At 40.3% G+C, this 18,150-nt stretch overlaps 1 protein-coding gene across 7 annotated transcripts in view; it reads left to right on the top strand.

Moving 5' to 3' along the window:
- The first annotated feature begins 535 nt into the window (after positions 1-535).
- The window catches only part of SEMA3D (semaphorin 3D), a 197,287-nt gene continuing 179,672 nt past the window's right edge, over positions 536-18,150 (top strand). For all 7 annotated transcript variants that reach the window (XM_057730880.1, XM_057730875.1, XM_057730877.1 and 4 more), the window contains exon 1: positions 536-906. The gene's annotated coding sequence lies outside the window, so the exon portion shown is untranslated. The remainder of the gene's footprint in view (positions 907-18,150) is intronic.

Here is an 18,150-nt window from a genome sequence, read left to right as displayed (position 1 = left end):
AGCGGGGAAAAAAGACTTACATCTTGTGTGTGTGTGTGTGTTTGTGTTTTGTTTACCTTCTGCTTGGTCCTTCTTCGGTGCCAGCCCCTTAGTGGAGGACTGATATCTGTCGCTCATCCCCCATGCCTGCTCTTTCAAGGCCAGCAACAGTGGATCGGGGTTTTATATACTGCAACACAGGTACTCTTTTTGAGGCTTAGAATTTTTGAGACAACGTTTGTCCTGTTTCTACGGCTGGGAGTCCTTGGAGACTTTATGGTATAGAATAAACAGGCCCTAACGCCACCCGGGCGCGGGCTCAAACATCAGAAGTTCCTTTACATACAGAGTGCCCTGTCCGGAAAAGCATCCCCCAGCGCGGCCGGAGCTGCATTTAATCCACGCTGCTGACAGCCTGCGCGCAGACGGGGATGGACTTTTGCACGCTGGGGAGGACTGGCGTGCGCACGGGGAAGGGGGGGCCGAGGGCTGGGGGAGGAGATCGGAAGGGGAGAGGTAATCCCCGGCGTTTTGAGCATCCCCTTTTTAGAAAGACCGAGTCTCTCCCGGGACAGCTGCTGCGGTCACACCACAAACTTAAAAGCCGCCCTCCCTCTCCGAGCGTGCCTTTCCTCGCCACCCTCGCCTCCCCACAGCTCCAGCTGGTGCCTGGCTCCGCGCCGCTCCCGGCGGCGCGCTCGGGGGTCAGCAGCGCCCCCTGCCTCCCGGCCTGGCCTCTGCGACCGCAGCCTCCGTGCTCCGCCAGGGCCGCCGGCGGCTCCGCGGCTCGGCCAGGGCTGCCGCTCAGAGGAGGAGGTCGCGCCGGTGTCCCGGGTCGCCGCCTCGCACGCCCACCGCCTGCATCGCCGTCCTCCCTCCGGGAAAAAGCAGCGGGCGCAGAGAGAGGGAGAGAAGAGTCGGCGGCAGGTAAGGCTGGATTGGGGCCGGGCGGGTCACCTGCTGCTCCGGTGGGAGGGCGCGTTGGGGACCACGGGGTTCAGTAGGGGTGACTGGATTTGGGGGTGGCCGTGGGTCCGGAGTGAGGATGCCGAGCGGCCGGGAGATAAGGAAGCGTTCTGGGGGCGGAATGAGCGCTCCGGAGCCGATGGGAGTGGGCGCGCCCGGGGCCAGACGGCGAACGGGGCGCCGAGGCGCTGACGGTCCGGGCGCGCGGCGCGGGGACAGCGTGGCAGCGGGCGCAGCCCCCACTCGCCGCCGCCGCCGCCGCCTCAGCCCGAGCTTTCCGCGCCGCGCAAAGTTTTCCTCCCGAGACGCGCCCGGGAACTTCGCGCGCTCTCCGGCTCCCTCCAGGCCGCCGGCGGCCGCGAGCGCGTCTGAGCGTGCCCCCCTGGCTCCGCCGGAGGCAGGTTCATTCGCGGACGCGGCGGTGGGGACTGTCTGACCAGGACTTGACCGAGGGCGCCTGCGCCCCCCGCTCGCTCCTTCTCCCCGACGGGCTGGGGGAGGGGACGGGGAGAGCGCGGCGGTCGTGTGTGTGGGTTGTGGTGCTTTCGGGGAGGGATGGGCGACGCCTTTTTTCCCTGTGAGGGAACCGCGACGCTCCGTCTGACGGGAGCGTGCATCCTCCCAGACGCTGAGGGCAACGTTGGAAGCAGACACCAGCCTCAGAGCTGGCTGACTGCGAGAGGCGGTTCCTGCCAGACGCACTCTTGTGGGAGCGCGGCATCCTCGGTAGCCTCGGCTTGGCTCGCTACGAAAAGGCCCGGATTTGACTCCTGCTGGGAACGTAGCCGGGGGGATTTAACCCCCGCGGCTGTTTCCCCCAGGCCCCCCCACGGCGCGTCGGGAGTTGACGCGTTCCTGGGCCGTCCTGGCAGCGCCCGGGCCGTTTCTCGGCCCCGGTTGATTCATCCTCCTTCCCTCCCGACTGGAGCTGCGTCTCGTGGGCTGAGTGGCTTCGCTCTCGCCCCGGCGCGCTGGCGGGGCGGGGGGGACTTGACGGGAGGAGGCGGCGCCGCGCTCTCGCCACCGGGCTGGACTCGAGGGGACCGGACGGGAGCTGCGCGCCCCGCGGCTGGGGCCGCCGAGGTCCCCGATTCCGACTTACGGAGATTGGAGTTAAACAGGAGAACTTTTCGCCGTTTAGCCCAGAGTGAAGCCGTGATAAAAGGCAAATGTCTCCCTGAGGACTTTTCTTTCCCCACCAAAGCCCCTCTCATCCTTCCTTAGCTTGTCAGTGCCGTTTGCAAAAGAAGGGAGGGGGAGCGGGGACTGAAAGTCTCAAATTTAGCCGAAAAGGTTCTCCTCCCGTGGGGTGGGGGTGGGGGTGTGCTCACTGAAGGATGGAAAGGGTTGAGGGGAAGGTAGAGGAGACGGGATGAGACCCCCTCCTGGGTCTGGTGCTGCTATTGTGTAGCCATGGCAACCGCCAGGGCGAGAGCGGTCAGAGCCTTCCGGGTTCTGCACGTGGAAAGAAAAATGTGAAGGGTGGGGAAGGGAGAGAATCACATGTCATCACTCCACTGTTGCCTGCGCTTCTCCCGCTGTTCTGAGGCCAGAGAGCCGGGAGGATGAGCAGGAAGGGTCTGGGTTGCATGTGAGCGGCCCCAGCCAGGAGTTGCTTGAACTCTGTCTCGCCTGGGAGTCAAGGAGGCTCGCCCCAGCAGCTAAAGCTGTCCAGAAGAGACATCGTTGACAGGCTACAAAGTGATGGTTCAAGTCCGGGAGATGGGAAAAGGCCTTGGCCTTTGAAAGAGAAAAGGCCAGGAAATACAGGAAGGTGATGTGGGAAGAGATAAGAATAGCATCCAGAGGTAGCTGAGGGACAATAACATGGTACTGATCTGGACTGCCAACATTTCACATGGAATTTGCCCATTTATGAAATGGAAAATTGGTGGAGAAGGGAAGGGACACTTGTCAAATACTTACTGCATCCTAGGTACTTTGTACATTATCATGATTAATATTCTACACAACACTCTGTGAAGTTTTATTATTATTATTATTATTTTTAGATTGAAAAAAACCCAGACACACAGAGAGTTAGAAATGTCTGCTGTTGCATTTTGGCTTTTGCAATTTTAAGAAAAATCATAATTCTTAAAAGTGGTATTGGTAGTTACAGGAGTAGACAAAGCAGTTATTCTTATTTTAGAGATGAGAATAATGAAATGTAAAGGTGGTAGTTGATGTGTCCAAATACAAGCTAGTAAGGGCAGAGCTGAGACTGGAACTGTTTAACCTGGATGTAGGTCACCTTTTAAGGACTTCAGGCAGCTTTCTACAACCCCACTGAAAGGGAGGGTCTTTCTGAGATCAGTTTGATGCATTATCTGTATATTATAATTTACAGGGGAAGAACCCCAAGAATTTAAATGGGATCCAGGGTTGAGGATGGGTATGGGTCACATCAAGTCTGTAGGCCAAGAATCTTAAGTACATGATATTAATAATCTATATTTATACAGGTCTTACTGTACTTATAGGAATTATTAGTGCCTTCAGTAATATTTATAAAGGAAAAATGAAAACAAAAGAAACATATTTTTCAAAAAGTAACACCGTGGCTGGGCTGAGAAAATTTCCTGAAATTAATGAAGTTTTCCTTAGTCTACTTATTGCCTTCGTGACCTGAATATCTACAAACTTACTTCATATTTCGGCACCACTGTTTCACCATTGTAAGAGTCTGTGGCCCATTCACTTGGGAAGAGTAATAATTTGACTCCTGTTACCCTCCTGCTGACTCTCTGAGAGGGGAGGTCAAGGGAAAATGTTTGACAATGCAAAGTGTTTTGGAATTGTCAGGAAACCATAACCCACACCAGCAGAAACTAAGGGTAAAAGATAAAGAAATAATTATGTACCTTTTCTTTTGCCTTTTTGCAGAATTTGCTTTTATAGTTACGTCTTAGTTGATGAATTAGCTTTATAATTTTGCATGGGGAAAATGCACAAAGATAAACTGTATTTTTAATCTCTTTTGTGTGGAGGGGGGAGGGCTGGTAAGGGTGGGAGTGGGAATTATTTTTGGTGTCAAGGAAGGTCAGGAATATAAACAATTACAAAGGCAGAGGAAGCACATGTACTGTTTCCAGTGACAGGCTAACAGATCAAATATAGGTTTGAACTTGAGTCACCAAGCCGAATTACTCTCACATCTTTTCTTTTCCAAAACTAGGAAATATATTGTTTGGGGTCGGAGTTAAATTAAGACAGGATGTTTCATGCCGCGCAGTTTTTATTCCTCATACTATGTTCTTGTTCCATTGGTTGGGTATTTGTTAACTATTAAAAAGTTGATCACAGACCTGAAAGTGTCTCTGAAGATTCCTCTGGAACTGGCAGGTATCTCTGTGGCCCAGTGTCTGTTTTTCTGCTTAGATGGCGTTACTGGGTTAAGTCTTTCCCATTTTTTTCGGTATTTGGAATATCAAGTTCTCAGTCTCAAGGGGAAACATTCCGATTGGTGCTGATTTAATGAGTATTAGTATGTCTTCAGATTCTTTGTTATAGCTTCATTATTTTAGAAGAAAAAAAAAACACGTGACTGAAATTTTCTGTTCTGTCTGGGAAATATAATGCTTTGATGACATGTTCTTTGGGGAGCATCCTTGTCAATTCATAAATGATTTAGTAAACCATGAGTAACCATTGCTCTGTTTGAAAAGTTATTCTTTCTGTATCTACCTGGAGCTATATAGATAACTAAGTAATGTAGTAAATATTTCAAGACTCAGTAACATATTCCTTGAAGGGAAAAGATACATCCACATTTGTGAAATAAGTAGTAATAACAACAATAAAAATGACTGACCATGGGCAAAACTTGTTCATCACATACCTTGCTACCTCAAAACTTAGTTAAAAAATACTTCCTTACTCTAGGAAATCTTGGCCAAAATTCCTTTGTATTTTTATGTCTCATCCTGCCTTTTAAGCTAATATTCAAAGTTTTCAGTCATTTGCTTTCTTATGTTATTGTTTATGATTCGTAACTAGATCATAAGAGTCTCGAGGGAAGGATTTGTCTTCTCTTTGTATACTTACACTGAGAAGAAACTGCAACACCTTGAAATTATTTTGAGATTTAAGTAATAATAATGAGGTGTAGGGCTTCCCTGGTGGTGCAGTGGTTGGGAATCCACCTGCCAATGCAGGGGGACATGGGTTCGAGCCCTGGGCCGGGAAGATCCCACGTGCCAGCAGAGCAACTAAGCCCGTGCACCACAACTATTGAGCCCACATGTCACATCATTGAAGCCCAAGTGCCTAGAGCCCGTGCCCTGCAACAAGAGAAGCCACTGCAACAAGAAGCCCATGCACCACAACAAAGTGTAAACCCTGCTTTCCGCAGCTAGAGAAAGCCTGTGCACAGAGACAAAGACCCAACACAGCCAATAAATAAATAAATTAATTAATTAATTTAAAAGATATAATGAGGTGTAGTTAAATTATTAGACATTTACAAATATAAATTATTAAAGACAGAGTTAAGTACTTCAAAATGTTGAGATGTAATGATATTCTGCTCATATTTAGATTTTAAATGATTTTGGTGACAATCTCATCATTAATATTTGATCATTTATCTCCATGTTAATAATAATATTTAATAATTTCTAATAGTCATGAACCAGGATATCTTTAACTAGCCTGCTAATCTTTCACTGGTAAATTTAGATAGCTCATTCTTTTGCCATGCTCAATGAGCCACAAATACTACCCTCCCATAAAAATGTATAAAATAAGTAGAATTAAATTACCAAGTGTTCACAGAAGAGTTTGTCTCTCTGCGTCTGTTATGCTTTTAGGTATATCGAGTTTTCTCATTCAGCAATTAGAAATGACGTACTATATGTCCCTTGTTTCTTCTATAGGGTATTTAACATAATAACGTCAACATTTTGTGTTTTTAGTATGTTCTACTAGTTAATCACAGGAAAAAATGGGAACATTTGCTGTATTTTTCTAATTAAGTAGAATTAAGCACTATTAAGTGGGACTATACTAAGAATAAAGTCAAATAAAATAAGCAAAAAAGTCAATTATTAAGCATCTTACAAGAAAAATAGTATTATACTTTCATGGAAAATAAATAAAATTGTATAGATATATAGACATGCCGTTATTCACCTACCATCAAATAAATGTCCAATTTACTTTTCCTATGCTGATTATGCATTTTACTTGGTCTTTTGTTTTAGTAGTCTTTTATAGATCTTAAATGGCTTTTAAGGATTATATTGTTATATTTGATCCCAGAATAAGCCTATATAGCTGGTACCTAATAACTGAGTTAAATATACATAGTTTCAAGCATACATATATTAGCAGAAATTAGACTAATAAAATTGCTCAGTAGAGATACTGTCTTTCTTTATGTTAGTGAAGAGACAGAGAAATAGTATAGTCTATGCATTTAATATCAGCATGTGTGAACTGCTTAAAACAATGTCCACCAAAAAATACCCCCTTATTTACAAAGTCCCATAGAAGACATTAAAAAAAGAAGTTATTTATTTATTTATTTATTTGGCTGCATTGGGGCTTACTTGTGACACGCAGGATCTCCACTGCGGCATGCGGGATCTTTCCTTGTGGCGTATGGGCTCCAGAGCTTGCAGGCTCAGTAGTCGAGGCACGCAGGCTTAGTTGCCCCTTGACGTGTGGGATCTTAGTTCCCTGACCAAGAATCTAACTCATGTCCTCTGCATTGGAAGGTGGTTCTTTTTTTTTTTTTAAATAAATAAATTTACTTACTTATGTACGTGCTTGTTTGTTTGTTTGTTTGTTTGTTTCTGGCTGTATTGGGTCTTCATTGCTGCATGCGGGCTTTCTCTAGTAGCAGCCAGAGGGAGCTACTCTCCGTTGAGGTGTGCAGGCTTCTCAGTGCAGTGGCTTCTCTTATTGTGCAGCACAGGCTGTAAGCATGCGGGCTTCAATTGTTGTGGCTCAGTAGTTGCAGCTTGTGGGCTGCAGAGTGCAGGCTCAGTAGTTGTGGTGCACAGGCTTAGTTGCTCTGCCGCATGTGGGATCTTCCCGGACCAGGGCTTGAACCCATGTCCCCTGCATTGGCAGGAAGATTCTTAACTACTGGATCACCAGGGAAATCCGTGCCTTCATTTTAAACATGTTATATTGATAGCTGAAGCCATGCCTAAAGATGTCATAATCTCAAGTTATGTCTAAATAATCTGGTTTTCTTTGATGGAATGTACAAAATCAGTGTTAGGCTTTTCCTCCTCCTTTTTTTTTTTTTTTATCCTTCTCATGAAGATCAGTCCATACATATGACGTTCAGGCATTTCTTGTGGTTTGGTATTTGCTGTTGCTGCTTTCAAATATGGTTTTGCTCTTTGTATCTAAAATGATTGTTCTATGAAAGAAAGAAGTGTTTTTCTAAGGTAAAAAATGAATACTATTTTTACTTGGAGGAACACTTTCAATTTTGAAATACAACACTTCATTTCAAAGATAACTATTTGGAACTCTCAGAATTCTCAGTTTACTTGTAATACTAAATAAGTGGTCAGTAGAAGTTGATACAGATTTGCTTTTCCTTGTTGAAATGGGGTGTATATTCTTTTAGAGTTTTCATTTTTATAGTAATGATTTTCACTACAGATATAATTCATGATCATTGCTGAAAAACTAGTAAATACAAGTAAGCATAGATTAAGGAAATGTTAGTAAAAATTTATCCATAAATCTACTACACACAAATATATATTAATTCTTAGCTTAAGCATGAAATTTATTTTAAAAATAAATTTTGTATTTGACAGCTAGTGCCTAGATCTCATTTTCTAATATTATTCTCCAGTGAAAGGAACCAGGGATCCTCCGAGAAATAGCTGATTCTAGGACTGGGGCAGGAAATGTATGTGAGCCTATATCATCTCGTGCCAAAAAATAGACAAGTGTTCCCAAAAGCCACATACACTCTCCACACCACACACGCACAATGGTAGGTGTAGGTCAAAGAGACATAGGAGCCAATTGAAAAAGCTCCCAGTGGCCAAAGCTGGAGTAATTTAAGAAAAAAAAAATAAGCTAATAACCTGGTAGAACCCAAGGTAGAAAATAAATATCCATGAGACCATGCTAATGTAAGTAAATAATGAATAACTTAATAAATGAAGGAGAAGAGACAAGTCTCCCATCCAGTAGAATTTCAAACAATTTATGTAGATACGCTGCCCGCAAGGAAAGGGAAGATATAACTCCTTACTTGTGAAATGAGCTGAGTATGGTCACTTCCTCCAACGAGTACTCAGTATGGAAAGAAGGGAAAAGGTACTTTAAAGTGAATAAGCCTAGCAGGGACTGTGTCAGCCAAGTGATCAGGGTCAATCTCAACAGTCCTAAAGCATGTTGTTAATATGTGCCCTTGATATAAGGGATGAAAAGAACACTTTCCCTCTCAATCTCTCTCCCAGTCTCTCTCCCCAATACCTGTAACCCCAATAAAACCAGGAGAAAAAACATCAGACAAATTCCAGTAGAGGGACAGTCTACAAATATACTTGACCAGTACTCCTCAAACCTGTCAGGATCATCAAAACCAAAGTAAGTCTGAGAAACTGTTGTAAACGAGAAGAAGCCAGAAAGACATGAGCTAAATGTAATGTGGTGTCCTGGATGGGATCTGTGAAAAGAAAAAGAACATTAAACACTAAGGACATTGGAATGAACCATGGACTTTAGTTAATAATAAAATGCCAATATTGGTTTATTCATTGTAACAAATGTCCATACTAACATAACATGTAAAAATAATAGGGGAAACCGGATGTGGATTCTTGGGGAACTCTTTGCACTATCTTCTCCATGTTTTCGTAAATCTAAAACTGTTCTGAAAAATAAAGTCTATTTTTAAAAATTGTATTTGAAAGCATATAGATTAACCATGGTGAGAAACTATATAAAAAGTGAACCTTTCTCTGATCAGAAAGGTTAACGTCATTCAATTTATTCCCCTAGTTCAAGGTGCAACTATTCTACCTTTTTTTTTCCTGTTGATGCTAAATGTAATAGTTCTCATTAGAATAAACACGTATTTTGAATTAGTTGTACTCATAATTACTGATTTTTTCAAAATAAAATGTATTACTTGGATTAATAAAAATTTTTAGATCACCATTGAGGTAGTTCTCATGCAAAGACAGCTATGTATCAGTCACGTCCTATAAATCAATCTTAAATATTAGAAGAGAAGGCACACTTTTTTTCTACTTCAGTCTTTGCTATTTTATTGACACGCTCTATCTTCTGAGCCAGATGTCTTCAGTTCTTCATGATGATTGTGCTTTCAAAATTCTTGCCAAAACGGCTCAATGCTTGTTTCTCCTCTTTGAATCTCAAGGACATCTGCTACGTTAAGTATGTGAAAGATTATTCCCTATCAAATGTTATATGTATAATACATATATCATTGCTATTTTGAAAATTACAAATATACCTAAGAGGCTACTGCATCCCCTCAAATTCCTAGAAGCTGAGACTTAGATGTGTTCCAGAAATGTAGCTATGGGCTGCCATTTCCCTTTCTGTGTGTGTGAGTGTGTGTGTGTGTGTGTGTGTGTGTGTGCGTGCGCGCACGTGTGTGTGTGTGTTTTCAATGCTTTCCTTCACTTTATATATATATATATATATATATATATATATACTTTCTCTATATATATGAAAATCACATATTATTCCTTCTATTCCCTGTGTTACAAATGGTTGAGTATTTTTTAAAATTCTGAGTTTTATTCTCTTTCAGTAAGCTCTTTTGCTTATAGTTGGACCAAAAGTCCTGTCATTTCACCTTTCTTATCGAAGCTCTTATACATGCTAATGTCTTATTTTTTATCTCATATTTATAATTATTTAACAATTACCTGACTCTGCTTTACAGTTAACTGCTTTTTTTGTTGAATTTGTGCTCTACTGTGGCAGTTGTTGAAAAGTTTAAACATGCTTGTATTTTTCCCTGTTTTTAGTTTGTGTGAGTCATAGCACACAAAAAACATTTCAAGAACTTGTTTGGGAAAAGCCATGGAAACCAACCCCAGAATATGTGACTAAAGGGCCTCTTTTGGGTGATACCCCACTGAACTTCCTGAAATAATGAAAATATCTGAAAAAGACTCAGATCAATATGACTAGTATGCTCTGGGCTCTCATTGGAGTCTCACATACAAGGTCTTCATTTTTGTTACATAGGTGAATTGAATACAGTTTTTTAAAAGAGAGATCCTGCCTATGATAATTTAACTCATTTGAAAAGAGGAATGGGACTTCCCTGCTGGCACTTACCAATGAAAGGGACATAGGTTTGATCCCTGGTCTGGGAAGACCCCACATGCCGCAGAGCAACTAAGCCCATGCGCCACAACTACTGAGCCCACGTGCCTAGAGCCTGTGCTCCACAACAAGACAAGCCACCACAATGAGAAACCCAAGCGCTGCAATGAAGAGTAGCCCCTGCTCGCCACAACTAGAGAAAGACTGCGTGCAGCAACGAAGACCCAACACAACAACAAAAAATAAGTTAATTAATTAATTAATTAAAAGAGGAATGAAGAAATATAAAATTCTGACCAAAACCTTTAGAAATGCACATACCTAATTTGCATAATAGAGATAGTGCAATTTACATTTTTGCATGGACTCTCATTGTCTCCTTTTTTACTTCCTATCAACATACTTTCAAGTAATTGATGACTTATAAATACATAATTATAACTAGAGTATTATTTTTTTAAATCTTTTCGAATGAAAAGAATCATCTCAGATCTCATCAGTTTTGAGGTTTGACAGCTTATCAAAAGACAAGTTTTTAAGATAGTGGTGAAATTGTATACTTATCAACTTTACCCTTGACATATATTCTGATTCAGAATTCATTCTTTTGGCCACACTAGCTTCTGTCTTATAGCTTCAAATTGAATTAGGGAGTTATAAGTTGCTCTCCAAGCAGGTTGGTAGAAGGTTAAAGTAGCCAGACTATTCTGTCTGCAAAAGTATTCGCATCATGAAATAGTATAAGATGAGTTATGTATAATTTTAAAATGGGAAATTGATATAAACCAAGAAATTATTGTATCAACTTATGAAGACTTTTATCACCTGTGAAGTAGCTGTTCAAAAGCATTTGTACTGGATAAACAGATGGGAAAATAACATTTCTGTTTCTTTGGCTTGATTCACATTTCACCGAGCTGTGGGGATTGTTGTCTTAGACTACACTGTGATGAGGTCTGGCAGAGAGTGTTCATTGTTCAGGTTTTAAAAAGGGCAAGTTTTTGGCAGAAGTAACTTACATAGAAGAGGAATGCTATGCTTGCATATGTGCACTCAATAAACCCTTCAGAGAGCTTGGGCTGAGATACTGGGATTCCTCACTTCGCCCTACCCCCAGTGTCTGGGTGTTGAGTGGTTGGAGGCCTTCTTTTGTTGTGTCAATATCACATAGGCCTTTTCATAGTTCAGAAAGTGGTACTTTTGATGCATATATCAAAAGTTATTAGAGTACAGTGAATAGTCATTCATATCTTGTGCACTTTCACTTGGGACTTATTAAAATAAGAACTACATTCAGATCTGCTTTCCCCTAATAGTTATCAAACACATAACCATCATCTTCTCGAGAGCCACCAATCATTCTTTTTATATATTTGTAACCCTCAGTTATTTCTGTGAATTAGAAATGACGATTTAGACTTTCCTTTTTTTTCCCTTTACTTTATTGTGTACAGGCGGTATTAAAAATTGTGCTTTAAGTGGATAATGTATTAGGATGAGCAGAAACAAAAAGTCTTGTAAATTCCACAAGTTAATAAACAGGACAAACTAGCATCAACCACATGGGCCTACAGTTTCTGTCCTCTTTCCTCAGGGGGCTTTGCACTGATTTCTCCTTTCACTTGAATAATTTTGTCTTCTCCTGGCCCCCAACCAAAGCCCACTTCTCTAGCCACCGTCACATATGTCCATTAAATCTTGCTTGGAAGAGTGTTTTTTATTCAAATTCTGCTCTCTTCTCTGTAAGATCTTTTTCAATTTCAATAACTATTACTCTTTGTCTCTTACTTGGACTGTTTCTCAAGAATAAGGACCAAATGGTTGCTACCTTGACATCTTTCTTCATACTTCCATGCATATTACCAAATCTTGTACATAGTAAGTACACAATCTCTAATACTTAAATATAAATTAATCTATTTAGAATCCCTTACCTGTTTTCTTTCTCTTGTGGCTACTTTAGATGTGTAATTCCTCATAAAGTTTACTTCACATATGCATTCCTTCATTGTAAAGATTATTTCACATATTCATATTACTTCTTGATGCCTTCCTATCTTGAATTCCCTTTTCATCTTTTCTTTAATTCAAGAAGTATTTGTTGAGTGCCTGCCATGTACTGGGCACTATAACGGTCACTGACGAAATACAGATGAGAAACCTTGGCTGCAACCATGAAGTAGATGATCGTAAAAGAACTCTTTATCATCCTAGGTCAAATCAAATCTCTTTGTGATATTAAATCCAAGAAAACAAAGGGCCCTATTCATAGTCTTGGCCTTTTCTCTCTGCACCCTTTTCTTTAATTATGCATTCTTCTTCCTTAACCTCTGCTTTTATCAGTGTGGAGACTGTGCTCAGAGTATTATCCCCATCCCTGATTCCTCTCTTGGGTCCCAGGTACATCACCACACCACTGCAACACCTGTGGGTTAGTCTTCATTGCTCCACACTATATCCTTATGAAGGAGGTCACTCTGGTAACTGAAAGAGTCTGATTAATGTAACTTTAAACTGAGGCTTTCAAGTGTGGGGGGAAATGTGGTGCAATGGTTAGGACTATGACATAAACATACTACTATGTATAAAATAGATAACTAATAAGAACCTACTGTAGAGCACAGGGAACTCTACTCCATACTCTGTAATGACCTATATGGGAAAAGAATCTAATAAAGAGTAGATATATGTATATGTATAACTAATTCACTTTGCTGTACACCTGAAACTAACACAACGTTGTAAAATCAAGTATACTCCAATAAAAATTATTAAAAAAAAAGACTATGCCCTATGAAAGCAGACAGCTTGAATTCAGATCCTGGCTCTGTCACCTCTGAGCTGTGTGATTTAGACAAGTTACCTGACCTTTCTATATCTGTCTTCCGTCTTTTAACTGGGGGTTCATGAAGGCACATAACCTCATGGGGTTACTGTGATGAATAAATGCGTTAACATAGGACAATCAAAATCTGTATGGCGCATGACAATATCTGTGTGTTATCCTTCCGTTATCCTACGCAGATGATGCAAATTACACGTCAGATTCTCACACCACCTACACACTGTTCTACTGCCTTCTTGTTCTTTATGTGCTGTTACATTCATCCCATTCAGAAAGAGTCCTTTGGTGACCTCCTTCAGGTATATTCCTGGATAAGAGAATGACATTTTAGGATTGGCTATTACTACCTCCTTCTTTTGCACAGTAGTGTGTCTAAAGAGACATAATTTGGGGGCACACTGCAACAGACCGTGCTATAGGGATGGGAGGGAGAATCCAGGGCAAAGGAACCCTTCAATACTAGCTATCTCAGAAGCAGCAGCTAGTTATAGAGGCTAAATAGTAAGTAATAAAATCCTTTGGTGCCCCATCTAAATTTCCAGGTTGATTTTGTAGCATCCCACCATTCCTTAAGCTATCTACTACTGGATTTATAACAGTGCATATTTCCATGCTCAAGTGCTTCATCCCCAAATAAACAATACAGATTTGTTTAACAGCCTCCACATCCCCCTGCCCCTGACTTTTTTTTTTTTTTTACCCAGTGCACAGATATTTCATTGGCCCTCCAGTGTGGGCTTACTGTCATTCTAATGCCCTTGCCCACAGCTTGCTTCTGCTGTTTGATCAGCACCTTGTCCCTGTACCTCTGCTAACCAGTTATTGCTCTTGAAACCTCATATTAAATGCTCTTACTATTGTGCGGTTTCAAAATATTCTATTTTGGTCCCGTTTGTAAGGAGTGAAGGGAAACAAAGTGACCCGATTCACTACTCATCCACTAGAGGATCTGGGAATTGGCCCAGTGACAATCTCTTGTAGTGCAGTCTCGTGTCCAGGGACTAGACTTTTTCTACACTCTATACCATTGCTGAACTTGCTGCCCTCATCCAACTACTGAGAGGTCCCTGGATTCTTGCTCCCTAAATGTTAGGCTTCAGGGGACCTTGCGAGGACCTTCAGTACAGCACTATGGAATCAAGTTGCCTAAGAGAAGCATCTCTCGAGGAGGAAGTTTAAGAAGAGCTCAGAGATAAATGGGTAGCTCCTGCATCCAGATATAAGCAATCTAGTACACAAAGAACAGCTTAGTCCCATGCTGCCTCACCTTCTTGGCAGTCCTCTGAAATGTAACTAGTGGAAGCAGCAAGTATGTTAATCAATGATATTTTCCAGAAATTGAACTTAAAGGTCACTCAGCTTCTGAGCAAGTGGAAGTGAAACTGAATAATGTTCTAGTTATTTTATGGGAAAATACTTTTCTAATGCTGTTCTTGGTGTTGTTTCAGATTAGTCTATTCCCGTAATTTCCACTTTTGTTTATGAGTGCTCATCAACATACTTTATACAAATAACTTATAAATTGTATTCATGTATTTTAAATTATGTATCTTACATATATCATATTAATAACAATATGGAAGACCCTATGTCTATTTCACAGAAAGTGAAATGTTTCAGAGAGAGGATAAATAGGATTTACTTGAAATAATTTCACTTGCAGTGCTCATCCCAGGAGTATTAAATATTTTCCTGTGGTTGCAAATAGATGTAAATGGATGTAAAATGTTTCATCTCTACCTGTCTAGATAGATAGATGTATAGATAGGTAAATCCTTAATATGTGGCATTTTCTATTCCTTGAGTTCTTAAGGATGATTTTATTAGAGCACATTATGAGGAGGAAACAATTTTAAAAACTAGAACCCAGAGTCAGTTTGGTTTGTTTTGTTTTTGTAAATTCACTCTTATTCCTGTTGGTTTTTTATTACTTTCATGAGTAAATATTTATAAATCTCTTGGCTTGTCTCTTGATGAGATTTTTAAATAAGGGAGATAATTTATATTGCTTTTCTAAGTATTTTGCTGGGGCAGGGGAGTTTTTTTTTTTTTCCCAAATGATTACTTTTAAGTGTCATTTATGGATACCAGCCAGGCTAATAGTGGTTTTCTGGGTAGTTCCAAGGTCATTAAAAAAGTGTGACCTGGGCCAAGGTCTGTAGTTCAGGACTGAAGATGGGAAGGTGGAACAGTCCCAGGGTTCTTGTGTATGTTGGTCTTTGGGGGCCCCTATGATTCCTGGGTTGTATCTGACGGCTCGCCCCTTCTCTAGCTCTGTCACTGGTTCCCCTTTCTCTTCCTCCCACTAATTGCACTTTGCTCAGGGTTCTGTTCTTTTCTCTCTACAGACTTTCCTCGCTGATCCATTCACTCTCCTCATTCCCGTTATTATTTAGATGAGAAAGACATAAATTATCAACCCTAACCTCTCTCATGGTCTTGATCCCTCTGCCAGTGCTTTTTCCAGTAGACTCTAGTCTAAGGCAATTAATCATCCACTTAACAAGCAGTTTAAATTCTTGTTATGATCTCATCATGTACTTTCTTCCATTCTGGTTGTGGTTTTTGTACACACAAGTGTTTACACTATCTCGTGGTGGGAAGGGAGCACGCTTTGGAGTCACAGTTTATTATTTGGGAAAATTCGTTGTTCTTTAACTCAGCTTTGATATAGTCATATATTGAAGTGGGGTAAATGATCGTTCTGTATACGAAACACATGTGAGTATTAAATGAGACAATGTAAATAAAGAATCTTTCCCAGTGCCTGACACCATTGTTGTTTAATAAATCAACACTAATAGTTTTATTTCTTCTCACCAATATACATTAAACATGTTTTACTGGTTATAAAAACTTTGAAATGCCAGGAAACAGACTTTGGATTTTGTTCTGTAGGCAGTTGGGAGCCACTAAAAGTTTTTAAATCATGAAATAACCCAAGAATTAGTATTTTAGGAAGATGAACCTAGGAATAATTTTCAGAGAGACAAACTAAGAGACTCTTTGTAGATAAAATCGGGGCTGCACTAACACGGTGATAAGAATAGAAAATAAAGGTACTAGAGAAATACGAGGTTATCACATCAGACTTTTACTGTTTGTTATTTGTGTATTTCGTGATTTTGCCCTGTTACATAGTCAAGCATTATTATTATAATGGGAACTTTGCTCTCAGCCTGACTCAGAACTGTTTTATATTCCTCTCAGATCATAGATGTGTTAGCATTAAAACTTTTTCATTGATGTTATGCTTTTTGAAACCAGTATATATTGTTTCCAGAATTAACAATGCAACAAGTAATATCTTCCCACATAGAAGGTCTGAGATCAGACTTGATCTCAGCAGGATATAAAACATGTCATGAATTTTTTCCTGTTAAAGGAAGTTTTAAATATTTCAGGTTACTAAAATAATCTTTAGATACAGAGGATGGAGAGTTTGTGTAGACAGCAACTTTCAGGCAGATATCACGACACTGGAAATATAAGCCAATGACGATCTTAACTAAATATTTAGTTTGTGAAATAAAATAGTGAATCCTCATTTTATTGTCATGTATGTTTAGCATTGAGTCCAGTATTTCTCATGCTGTTCATCCTTTTGTCTTTTTTTTTTAACCTCTTGGTATCCTGTCTATTTTTCAGAAACTAATGCAAAGCTCACGTTCTTCATCAGAATAACAATTTATAAAACATAAACAAGTTCAGTAAATTATTTTCCCTGTCATACATATTTACATTTCATAATAAATTATTGTAATTTAAAATACATTTTATACCTTTAGCAAACCATCAGCTCATAGGGTAGAGATGTTATGTCCTCATCTGGTTCATTCTCCTTGACACCTAGCACAGCAATCAGTCTTTGTTGATTTGTAATTACAAGCAAAAAAGTAATTAAAGTAGAGCTGTGAGCATCGAAAATAAGATCCTGAGTCACATGTAGCATCAGCAAACTATTATTTTGTTTAAATGAGTAATGAAATAGGTTCTTCGGCTATTCTTTTCAGTATTAGTTAGAATCTGAAAATCATAGAATGATTTTTCTTCTCTCAATCAAAGACATCTAAAATAAGTCTCGTAGATAGCAGTAGTTATTTAATTAAAAAATATGTTAGGTGGTAGATGAACTTTCTGTACCATTAAGTTAATATGCTATGGAAATGGTCTAAGTACTCTATTTTGCCTCCTTACTGTCAGTTTAATTTGGCTTTCGATTACCTGCATTTGAAAGAGTGTTAAGAACAAAAATTACTGTGTGAAAGTGGCAGACAACCTGTTAGTTTAGGAAATAGTACTCCTAAAGTTCAGTTTTATATTCTAAGTGTATTGAATTTGTGCATATCCAATATGGAATTTTTGAATTTCTCTAATATGGGTGTATTTTGTTAAAACTTATTTAAGAGAACTAGTACCTGAGGGCTTTTGTTTTTTTGTTTGTTTTAATTGCATCTGGGAAATGGAGTGTAAGCCTGATAAATTATCAGTCTCAGGATACCTATTTTGAAATGCCTATAAGTAAAAAAATTATAAATAGCAAAATAATTTTTTATCTCATAGACTCAGTGATATTTCAGAATGAAAAAACAACCTGAGAGGATGAGTCCAACTTCTTAATTTTACAGAGAGGATTGAGGATGAAGTAATGTGAGTTCTTCCTTTCCTCCCTTTCTCCCTTACTTCCTCCCTCAAACATGAAAGAACAACTTCTGTATTCAAAGATTGGTGCCAAATGTTTGGAGAGGAATGGCCCCAGGCTTGGGTAATTCATGATCAATGTCTGTAAGACACTAGTGGTAGTGTGTTCATAGGCACACAACTGAATCATCACAAAGCTGAGATTATAGCTGAAGTCTTTTCGCTCCTAGAAGGGCAGGCATCCTACTTTTTACTGATGTCGACAGATGATTTAGAAAATAAATTTAATGTGTTCTGTGAGAATTGTTGACACTTAGATCCAGGCAAGGTAATGACTGATAGTCACATAGTGACAACCATTTCTGAAAGAATATATTAATTTTCTTATCTGATAATCAAAAAGTCTGTTCTGGTTATGATCACCAATG

This window comes from Hippopotamus amphibius, chromosome 4 (assembly GCF_030028045.1).
Source record: "Hippopotamus amphibius kiboko isolate mHipAmp2 chromosome 4, mHipAmp2.hap2, whole genome shotgun sequence".
In the NCBI taxonomy this organism is placed as follows: Eukaryota; Metazoa; Chordata; class Mammalia; order Artiodactyla; family Hippopotamidae; genus Hippopotamus; species Hippopotamus amphibius.
This window is presented reverse-complemented; position numbering and strand designations above follow the sequence as displayed.